This window comes from Bubalus bubalis, chromosome 21 (assembly GCF_019923935.1).
Source record: "Bubalus bubalis isolate 160015118507 breed Murrah chromosome 21, NDDB_SH_1, whole genome shotgun sequence".
NCBI lineage: Eukaryota > Metazoa > Chordata > Mammalia > Artiodactyla > Bovidae > Bubalus > Bubalus bubalis.
The window spans coordinates 39,990,870-40,001,749 of record NC_059177.1 but is presented as its reverse complement, the minus strand read 5'-3'; the positions used below and the strand labels follow the sequence as shown (position 1 = coordinate 40,001,749).

At 43.8% G+C, this 10,880-nt stretch overlaps 1 long non-coding RNA gene across 2 annotated transcripts in view; it reads right to left on the bottom strand.

Annotated features, from left to right (window-relative positions):
- Positions 1-7,667: 7,667 nt before the first annotated feature.
- LOC112581160 overlaps positions 7,668-10,880 on the bottom strand; it is a 76,802-nt gene continuing 73,589 nt past the window's right edge. For both annotated transcript variants that reach the window (XR_006547326.2, XR_003105613.3), the window contains one exon: positions 7,668-7,803. This is a non-coding gene — a long non-coding RNA (uncharacterized LOC112581160). The remainder of the gene's footprint in view (positions 7,804-10,880) is intronic.

The following is a 10,880-nucleotide window of genomic DNA, read 5'->3' as shown; positions in this document are numbered from 1 at the left end:
TTAGGCTTCCCCCTCCCTTTTTTCTCCTCTTAAATACAAATGCAAAATAAACACGCAAAGCCAGGAAGAGATACACCCAAAGTATGTTTAACTAGAGCTAAGAGAAGGCTAAGAAAATGATTCTACAAAAGCAATAATTTTCAGTTAACCCTGACCTTCAGCCTATGTTATGTCCTGGCAGAGTTTCTGTTCACATTTCATATTGCCTCCCAAATACAGGAATAGGTGACTTTGGATGCCAGGGTTTCTAGCTTTCTGTAGTCCGTTCCACAGTCTGGGGAACTGTTGTATGACTTCAATAGTGTTTCTAAGTTGACTATGAAAGATTTGAGTCTATTTCAGATTCCCGGCTGTTCTAAAACTGAGTGATAAAGGTAGGAAGCAAAACTGGTTACTGTGTGTTCCAATAACATGGGCATTTGTAATCAACTTACTTAAAATGTTAAAAATGGTTATTGGCTGTGTTCAGTTCCCAGATAGAAAACTTGGTCTTAAGATGCCAGAGATCAGCGGGCAGAGAGCAAACTGAAATATTCTCAGTGGCTTGAGCTGGGCCAGGACTAGAGTCCAGGTTTGCTGAAGCCATAAACAAAGGCAGCAAAGCGAGTTTAATAACAGAAACATGTCCTGGACAACTGTCACTGCTCATACTTGATTTAGATAATTCTTTACCAGCGGTACAGCCTTGCCCTTCACTTCTGACACCAGAGAATAGATTGTTTTCTTAGAAATGGAATATTCAAGTGAAAGGTATTTTTAGACATCTGTAGAAGTGCATCCACTAGGAACAGAGGGTTGACCATCAGCATTTATCATCTCTCCCTGTCAAAATACAATAAATGATAGTGAAAGAATGAACCCATAACCAAGACAAGCACAGAAAGGAGGCCATCAATGAATAAGGCACCTGGACAAATTTCTGATGGATGGGTTGAGGGTAGGAGGCTGTTGATGGACGAAGAAAGAGCAAGGGAGTCGCTACAGAGTTTGCCCAGAGGAGACTCCACAGAAGGGAGACATGACTTGGGGGAGCCCTAAAGAAACCAGTCAGGATGGGCTGAGTCAGCAGAGGCTGGGAATGAGAAAGAGGTTGACTGAAAGTATTTTTGGAAGGACTATTCCCATCGGCTCCCTCTCTCACTTTTTCCCTTCCCAGTCCTGCTGCAAACAGAGCAGCACTAGGTTGATGGAGCAATTGTGGCTCCCACACTGCCCTGCAAGTCCTCCCGTCCTCAAGCAAGTAAAGCTCAGTGTTGCCCTACTGCTGCCCTTTCCAACTGCAGTATTTTGCCCCCAGGCTGAAAAACGAGAGATTCTTATCTAAAGAAGCTGAATAACTGCCTAGAGAGGAAGAGATGCTTGGGCAGACGCAGGTCCTACAGTACAAAAGTACCCTTTGGCATTTGGGAACCTTGCTTAGAATCCACACCCACACTGCTGAATTCGTTCTCTCCCTGAAGTGAAATCAGCCCAGCAGGAATCCTTGCCCTTATCCTCAGAGCTTCCAGGAAACCTGCCCATTCAAAGGCTAACAGTACAGAGACCTACCCAGGCCAGTCAGTATCGTCCCTGAGGCTGTCATCCGTGTCATCACCACCATCAAACACTTACTGAACACTGACATCACTCGAAGATCAAACTGTTAGTCACTCAGTCATGTCCGACTCTTCGCAACCCCACGGACTACAGGAGCCCACCAGGTTCCTGTGCATAGGATTCTCCAGGCAAGGTTACTGCAGTCGGTTGCCCTGCCCTCCTTCAGAGGAATTTCCTGACCCAGGGATCAAATCCAGGTCTCCTGCATTGCAGGCGGATTCTTTACCGCTGAGCCACTGGAGAAGCCCAATAGAACTGTGGCAGTGTTTTTTTTAAGAACGTGCGCTCTCTTAAAAAAATTAAACACAGAATTATCAAATGATCCAGCAATTGCACTTCTGAGCATATACCCAAAGGAACTGAAAGGAGGGGCTCGGGCAGATACTGGCACAGCCATGTTCACAGCAGCATTACTCACAATGGCTAAAGAGCAGAAACAATCCAAGTACTCACTGTCTGAAGAATGGAAAAATAGAATATGGTATACACATACAGTGGAATATTACTCAGCCCGAAAAAGGAAGGACATTCTGGCACATGCTACACCAGGATGAAGCTTAAAAACATTACACTAATAGCCAGTCACAAAAGGACAAATATTGTATGACTCTACTTATGTAAGGTACTAAAGTAGTCAAATTCATATAAACAAAAAGTAGAATGGTGTTTGCCAGAGGCTGAGGGGCTGGGGGAATAAGGAGTCACTGTTTAATGGGTACAGAGTTTCATCTGGAGAAGATGAAGTTCTGGAGATGGATGGTGGTAATGCTTGCACAGCACTGTGAGTGTATTTAACGCTGCTGCTGCTGCTGCTAAGTCACTTCAATCGTGTCCGACTCTGTGCGACCCCATAGACGGGGGCCCACCAGGCTCCCCCGTCCCTGGGATTCTCCAGGCAAGAACACTGGCGTGGGTTGCCATGTCCTTCTCCAATGCATGAAAGTGAAAAGTGAAAGGGAAGTCGCTCAGTCGTGTCCAACTCTTCGCAACCCCATGGACTGCAGCCCACCAGGCTCCTCCGTCCATGGGATTTTCCAGGCAAGAGTACTGGAGTGGGGTGCCATTACCTTCTCCGTATTTAACACTACTGAATCATATACCTAAAAATGGTAAGAATGGTAAATTTTATATGTAATGTACCAATAAGAAACCTAACAACAAACCCACCCAACATAATACAGTTATTGAAATGTGAGCTCGTCTGTTAAATATATGAGGTATTAATAGATGAAATAATATATATTGCTTTAAAATCATGTGGTGAGGGGAGAGGTTGAGGAATGTAAGGGAAATAGAGGGTGAGGGGTGGGAAGCTGACACAAGACTCTCCAAATACAAAATCACTGTTAACTGTGATGGTATATATGGGTGCATGATATGTGTATACTACTTTGTGTATGCTTGAAGTTTCCATGAAAGGAAAAAAACAGTTCATTTCGTTTGACACACTGTACGGTTTGCAGGATCGTAAGTTTCCTGACCACAGACTGAATTCACACCTTTGGTAGTTAAAGCACAGAGTTCTAACCACTGGACAACCAGGGAATTCCCTTGAAAAATCTCATCCCAGTAGATAACAGGACAGTAGCTGTCATCGTATTTATTAAACTTGCAAAAAGAGACAGGGCCATGGAAGGAAGCTTTCCTCTCAGCCCATTCCACGATGCTCCTGAGAACATACCCAACTGCTCACCAGTAAGGATTTCACCCTCAGAGTCCCTTAGCGAACTCTCAGAACCTTTACTATCAGCAGCTGCCCACCCAAGGTGATTTCTAGGGTTGGGAGAAATAAAAAGTATTTCCTTCTAGTGAACTACCATGTACAGAAAACTGTTTCATCCTGTAATACAAAAAGGAAAATGGCAGAGAAGGTCCCCATCAAGAATCTTACCTAAAAGCTACATCTGCTTCATGTCATGGGACTCATCAACTCAACAACCACAACAAAAAAAAAAACATATTTTAAACTATAAAATTAAGGAATCCAGGTCGCTGTGAATGTATTTTTTCTGAGCTTTCTCTCTCTCACACACACGCACACCATCTGCCTTGACCAAGCAATCACAATGAGTTGGGAACTGGTCACATAAGCAAATAGTGAACACTCTACTCATCGCTTCATTTATTCATGTTTTAACAAGTATTTGCTGAGTACCATTGGTAACTAAGGCACAGTATCAATATTGGGTGCTAGGTGATGTGCAGACCCACTCAGACCCTCAGAGCTGATTTGAAGATCAATTGAACTAAAGACATTTGAGATTGAACAGATCCAGAAAGAAGCCTTTGTTTACTTAGCTGTGCCCAGTCTTAGTTGTGGCATGCGGGATCTTTAGTTGTGGGATGCACTCTTGGTTGCAGCATGTAGGATCCAGTTCCCTGACCAGGGATAAGACCCAGATCTTGAGGGTGGTGTCTTAGCCAGTAGACAGACCACCAGGCAAGTCCCCAGAAAGCAACCTGTTTTGGAGCTTCACTTACCTGATTAAAGGCAGACACTCCTGGAAATGAGGCTGTCATAAATACCTTTTGGGGCAGCTTCACTCTGAAGAAGGAAACTTAGAGCAGAATTGCCACAAATATTCTCTTGGGGTGCCTTTTACTAACTAGAAAGAAGTGGGAGGTGAGTACTTGCACCTGCATTAACAAACATAATCACAAATTTTCTATCTCCTATTTTGTTCTCCTAAAAGCCCATCCGTCTTTCCTGAAGAAAACTCGTTTGTTCTTCCCATTAAATCTTTTGTCTCCCCTCCCTTTCCCATTGTTCAGTAAATATATAGGCCCCTATCTTTGGCTGTTTGTTGAGTCACATTTTTTCTGTTAACTCCCACATCTATAAGTGAATAAAAATCTGTCTTTTCTAATGCTAATCTCTGTGAGTTTAATTCACAGGCCTTCAACCACTGAATTTAAGAGGGTAGAGGAAAAGTTTTTCCTCCCTGACAGTGACAAAGACAGAAAAATTCTGGCTCTCATGGAAACTGCATTCCATCATGGAATATACACAGAAGGAGCAAATGCACAAATATTTATTTACATTTTGTCATTATTGCCTGATCAAAAATGGGTCAGTTAAGAGTTGGATTCACCAGTTCTAATGAGGTGGATGAAACTGGGGCCTATTATACAGAATGAAGTAAGCCAGAAAGAAAAAAACACCAGTACAGTATACTAACGCATATATACGGAATTTAAGAAGATGGTAACGATAACCCTGTATGTGGGACAGCAAAAGAGACACAGATGTCTAGAACAGTCTTTTGGACTCTGTGGGAGAGGATGAGGGTGGGATGATTTGGAAGAATGGCATTGAAACATGTATATTATCATATATGAAATGAATCACCAGTCCAGGTTCTATGCATGATACAGGATGCTTGGGGCTGGTGCACTGGGATGCCACAGAGGGATGGGATGGGGAGGGATATGGGAGGGGGATTCAGGATGGGGAACACATGTACACCCATGGCGGATTCATGTCAATGTAAGGCAAAACCAATACAATATTGTAAAAATAAAATAAAAAGTGAAATCAGAAAAAAAAAAAAAGAGTTAGATTCCCCTGGTTAGCCTCAGTACAAGAAAAGAATATGTTAATACTGGAGTCTCTTCTGATCAGTTGGATATATGTACATCATCACACTAGGTGGTCTAGAAAAGCCTCTCCAAGGAATGATACTTAGGCTTAGTCCAAAAACATGAAGAAAAAACAGTATTAGGAGACGTGGGGAGGAGCATTCCAAACAAAGGGAGGAAGGGAAACATCACACAAGACATGGCAGTGTTTGTGTGTGTAGAGGAGTTCAGAATTTGTGAGGGTTACCACCGAAATCATGATTCTCTGTGATGGGTGAGGGATTGAGGGTGGGAGAAACTCACACTTAAGACAAATAAAGAGAGATTTAAAGTTAAATTGAGAGTAAAGTTGACAGAGGATATCCAAGATTAGGAGATCAAGTTAAGCATTAAACAGTAAATTCAACAACAAAGACCTAAAGGTAGCTACAGACGTCAATTAGAAAGTAGGGGACTTCCCTGACGGTCCAGTGATTAAGACTCCACGCTTCCAATGCAGGGGTTGTAAATTCGATCCCCTTACACCCACTAAGAGGGGACTATGATCCCACATGACTTGTGGTGCAGCATTAAAAAAAAAATAGAAGTAGAAGCTATCTCACCCCATAGAAACTAGGGAGGGTTGAGACGCTAGTGGGCAGGGAAGAGTCCTTATAATTACTTCATCCCAAGGCCTTATAATTTCATCCTATAGTTGTCTTGACTCCTAAGGAGGAGCCAGATGAAGCTGAATCCACAGGCAGAAATATAAAGATCAGGTGCATTTATCAAACCATGCAATACGGTTCACAAATATTTCACCCACTGTTGTGTTTTGGTTTTACTTTATAGGAAGAATATAGAAAGGCAGATTCACACATTAACTTCAGGACTCAAGAGAAATAATACTAAAAAGTAAAGTTTCATTAAATAAATAAAGTCCTGATTTCCCCTGGAGACAGGCCCTAGAACCCTAGACTGTAGGCAGGGCTGCTTTATGCCATATATTTACATGCAGCACTGGAGGAAAGAGTCCGCAAGAACACAACTCCATTGTTCCTAGAATTCGGTTCATAGTTCTTCAGTGAAGACCTGGGCTTACTTCTTCTAAAGGAGAATGAATTTTATGTCATCTTCCAGGAAATGCAATATTTAAAGTTAACCTTATCACAGGAGGAATTCCTGGAAAAATATAAAATCCAACAGTTGGTGAATTCAAGCTGGAGGTCACCCTAATTAACACAGTAAAGAGTAAATGGAATGCAAACAATCCTATTTCACACTAAACAATTCAACGTGGGGAATCATTTTAACATAACGACTCAAGGATAGATTACATTCCCCCATGCATAGGTACAGCCCCCACTGACTACCAGCGGAGACACTGATGCAGATCCAGAAACAGTTTGAGACCTAGAGGCTGGTGAAATAAATTGTGTGAATCAATTTAAAATGCGGCCAGATGTTTTTACTCCAAAAATGAAAAGACAGGGGTGGGATGGGGGTGGGACTCCACAGAGCTCACGTGGCAGAAGACTGAGGCATACCCAGTTTTCAAGTCAGCCATAAATTGGTGAACTTGACCTCTTTTCCTATCTTGCTATCTTTTTATTCTGTTTAAGGAAGAATGCATACCAATAAACTATTTTGTTTTTAAGCATTTTGGGAGGCCTCTTCATTTTAAAGCACTCTGAGGAAAACAGAGATGGACTGACCTGAATGCTGATCTCAAGAAGTTCAAAACTTGGCTAATAAGAGAAATGATCTGTATGTGTACAAGATTAAACAGGGAGACATTCAGAAAATAGTCACAGATGTGTGAATAAAGTTGCCTACGGGGATTTCATGGAAGCCATTATTGTAGTGAAAAACTACTCAGCAGAGAGTAGTTAAGAGTCATACTTTTTTAATCATTCCTTATTACCTTTTCTTCAGGCTGCACTGCTTGGCATGCGGGATCTTAGTTCCCTAGCCAGGGATTGAACCCTTGCCTCCTGTAGTGGAAGCACAGAATCTTATTAATAACTGGACTGTCAAGGAAGTCCCAAGATTGATACTTTTTTTTTTAAAAAAGTACCTATTATTAAGGATGGAATAGTTTGCAGCTATTATATTAATGTAGGAAAAAATATTTAAGGACTGCAAAACTATTGATGAAATATTAAGTTTAAAAATAGCTAACCAAATATTATGTACACTGTGCTCCATTTTTTAAAGAAAAAAATATTTTTGTTGACACAGTCCAAATACAGGTTGGAAAAGAATTTCCAGACACATGGCATTTCAGAAGGGAATGAGTTTATTAGGAACAAAGAGCAGAGATAAGGTGGGCACTGTGAGCACAGCGGGCCAACCTCCTCACAGACCAGGGAGAGTCAACTGTTTTTGTGAGTTAATAGCCAATTTTTATAGCCTCAAGACAAAGAAAATACCTCCCGGAAGTGTGGCATTAGGTGATTGGTTAGGCGGCTACAGCCTGTTCACTGGAGTGGGCATCTTTGCCTAATTTGGAGTCAGGAAGCTTATTAGGGATGATCAGGGGCTTTTGGCAACAGTTAAAAAGGGACTCGGTTAGCTTCAGAGGTGACTGGTTCTGGGCTCCACTTCTGTGGTCTTGGTACAAGGCTTCACACCTTGGCCTGGTGAAAACTAAAAAAAAAAAAAAAAAATCAGAGTTATAGGGACAGAAATACAACACAGAGGAATTTACAAGAGGGAGAAAACGTCAGTGTGTTTCAACAAGTGTCTTCCCTAGTGGAGTTGCTTGAGCCAATAGAACGAGACCCAGGTTCAGTTCAGAAGAAAAGGTAAGTTCCTGTCTTAGATCAAAGAATGAAGAGGGGTGAGCTCTGGCTCTAGAGCACACGCAGTCCAGAAGGGCCTGGGTAGGGCTGCTTTATAGAGTTCTTGTTCCCAGGGACGGGCAAACTTCTTGTGGCTCGGGCGCAGAGGAGGACACAGGCGGGCACTACTGTGCTGTTTGTGGGTCCAGGTCACAGTGCCCGCCGCAGCGTCTCTGCACACAGCCCACTGCCGCCATCTTGAATTGAGCGTCCCGCGCCTTCTGCACACAGCCCTCAGCTGAGGGGTCGGCACAGCCATTGAGCACCAGGAGCTCTGGTCTGAAGTGCTGGGGCAAGGCCTCCGCATGTGGCCCCCTATGAGCTAGTGAAACTAGACTAAGCACAAAGGAAAAGAAAGAGAAAAAAATGTCAGATTTTATTACCCAGATTCTACTTTTATTCTCTGGAAATTGTTAATGGGCTTTGCTAGTGACAAATCCCTCATCTGGCTTTTGTCCTGCTCCTCATTCTTGAGGGGCTCTCAAGGGGAGTGGTCTCCTGTAGCTGCTTCCTGCAGTCAAATTTTTCCTAAAGACTCTGGTATCTAGATCTATACAGCATGTCTGCAGAGCACTCTGACGCTATGTTCACTGCCAGGCCCTTTATCTCCTGGTCACATCTCTCTTGTTTTCCAGAAGAGAAGCTTCAGATTAGAGAGAGGTTCCCAGAAGCAGTTAGTCAAGGGTGTCCGTTGTTGCCCAAGGTTCTCTCTCTGGAGTTTGGTGCTTGGTGGTGGGGGCTCAGGGGGCAGGGGGTGTTGTCTATTTACTCAAGTTTTATGTCTCCATGGAGTGAACCCCAGCAGCTTCAGGACAGAATGGGTGATGGGATCACAAGTGGAGCCCATTCCATTCAGGAGTGAACGGGCCTTGCCGGCTGATGGTTTGTCAGTTTTTTAGATCTCAGGCTGGGAGCCATGTGGGGCCAGACTGGTGGGTGCCAGAGCACCTGAGGACCGTATTCCATGACAGCGTTCATGGTTTCTTCTACCTGGAGGATATGCCTGAGTTGTTCCATTGCAACGGCTGTTCCTTCTCTTGGGCTTGGGTAATGGGCCTGCCACACAGGAGTTTAGAATGTCATCCACCTACTGATCTCTTAGGTCTTTTGCTTAAGCTTCCCCAAAGATGGTGCAGGAATTTTTGAGCACTTGAGATGGGACTCTCCAGCAGTACTGTTGTTTTCCTGTGTGTCTGATTCCTGCCATTCAAAAGCCAAAATGTCTTGTCACTCTGGGCTAATGGAATACAGAAGACGATGTCCCCCCCCTTTTTTTTTTTAAGGTTTTTTTTTACTTATTTTAGGCTGTGCTGGGTTTTCATGACTGCAAGAGGGCTTTCTCAAATTGTGGGCTTCTCATTGCGATGGCTTCTCTTGTGTGGCACAGGCTGTAGGCACTTGGGCTTCAGTAGCTGTGGTACGTACGCTCTGGAGCACAGGTTCTGTAGTTGTGGCACATGGGCTTAGTTGCTCCACAGCATGTGAGATTTTACCGGACGAGTGATTGAATCCATGTCCCCTGAATTGGCAGGTAGATTCTTAATCACTGGACCACCAAGGAAGCCCACAAAGGCATTTTAAAATGTAACACAGAATACCAGGCCCCTGTGGACAGCAGAGCAGCCTGTAGCATGTAGATTGGATGTATACCCTCGGTGGCTTTCAGTACCATCCAGTATTCCCCACTGGGTTTCCTTACAGGGAGCATAATGGTATTACAGGCTGATTGCCATGGTCTGATAAGGCCCTAATAGGGGCAGTGCCCAGCAAAGCCTCTTGATGGAGAAGGTACTGTTTTTTATTGATTCATGTATGTACTTCTCCAGTTATACAGATCAGAAGTGCTTAGTGGGATATGTACCTAGATAAGCCCTCCTTCTCCATTGGGAACCTGCCTCAAAAGGAGGTAGGTCCTTTGTACTCTCCCTGGTGGGTTGTTGGACCCTGGTTGGTAATCAGTCCCGCTTTGTGTAGTTGATTAACTGGGCTACGGCAGAGGAGACTTGTATGGAGGGAATCCCTGGGGCCTAGGGCCCAGGTTGGGACACAGGAAGGAAGAGGGTAGGGAGGGAAGAGTAGAAGAAGGATTAATGAAGATATCAAGAAGGTTCTCAGGGGGAGGGTCAAGCACTGGTATTACTGCAGTGGAGGAGAGCCCACATCCCTTTGGAATTTGTGTGTGTGTGTGTGTGTGCTGCACAGCGTGTGGGATTTTAGTTCCCCAGGCAAGGATTGAACTCACAGCCATTCCTTGCACTGGAAGTGTGGAGTCCTAATCACTGGGTTACCAGGGATGTCTGAGAAGGCCACTGTTCTAAGGCCTTAAAAAAAGACAGACATAGGGAATTTCATCCCATTTTTTTGTCTTTGGCATAGCAGGTCCAACTGAAAACCAGTGTTTATTAGAGACCCATTGATGGACCAACTTTCCCCATCTCCAAGCCCCATACTGGGGCCAAGTGGTAAAATATAGGAAGATAAAATGTTTTGGGGTTGAGGGTAATACTGGAAAAACTCCAGTTCTGCAGGATACACCCCAAGGGGCTATCCTTTCATATGGTAGACATTTGGTTTCCCACACCTTAGATATTCTATTTTTGAATGTTTCCAACTACTCGTTGAGGGCGGGGGAAGCAAACGTCGTAAGATTTGGCCCAAATAAGAACTCAGGTTTGGGAAATTTGGAACCAGCACCAAACTGTTAATGGATTCCTTGAAAGACCAATATAGGAAGCATCCAAATGTCATGAACTCTGATGTAACTGGGGTCTTTCTTGAATGTATAATGGGATGTGCTTGAAATAGGCAGAATGTCCCACAGGAGGTGAGACAGGACTGCCTCTTGGCCACAGCAGCTTAGCCATCAACTTGGTCTGTTAGTGG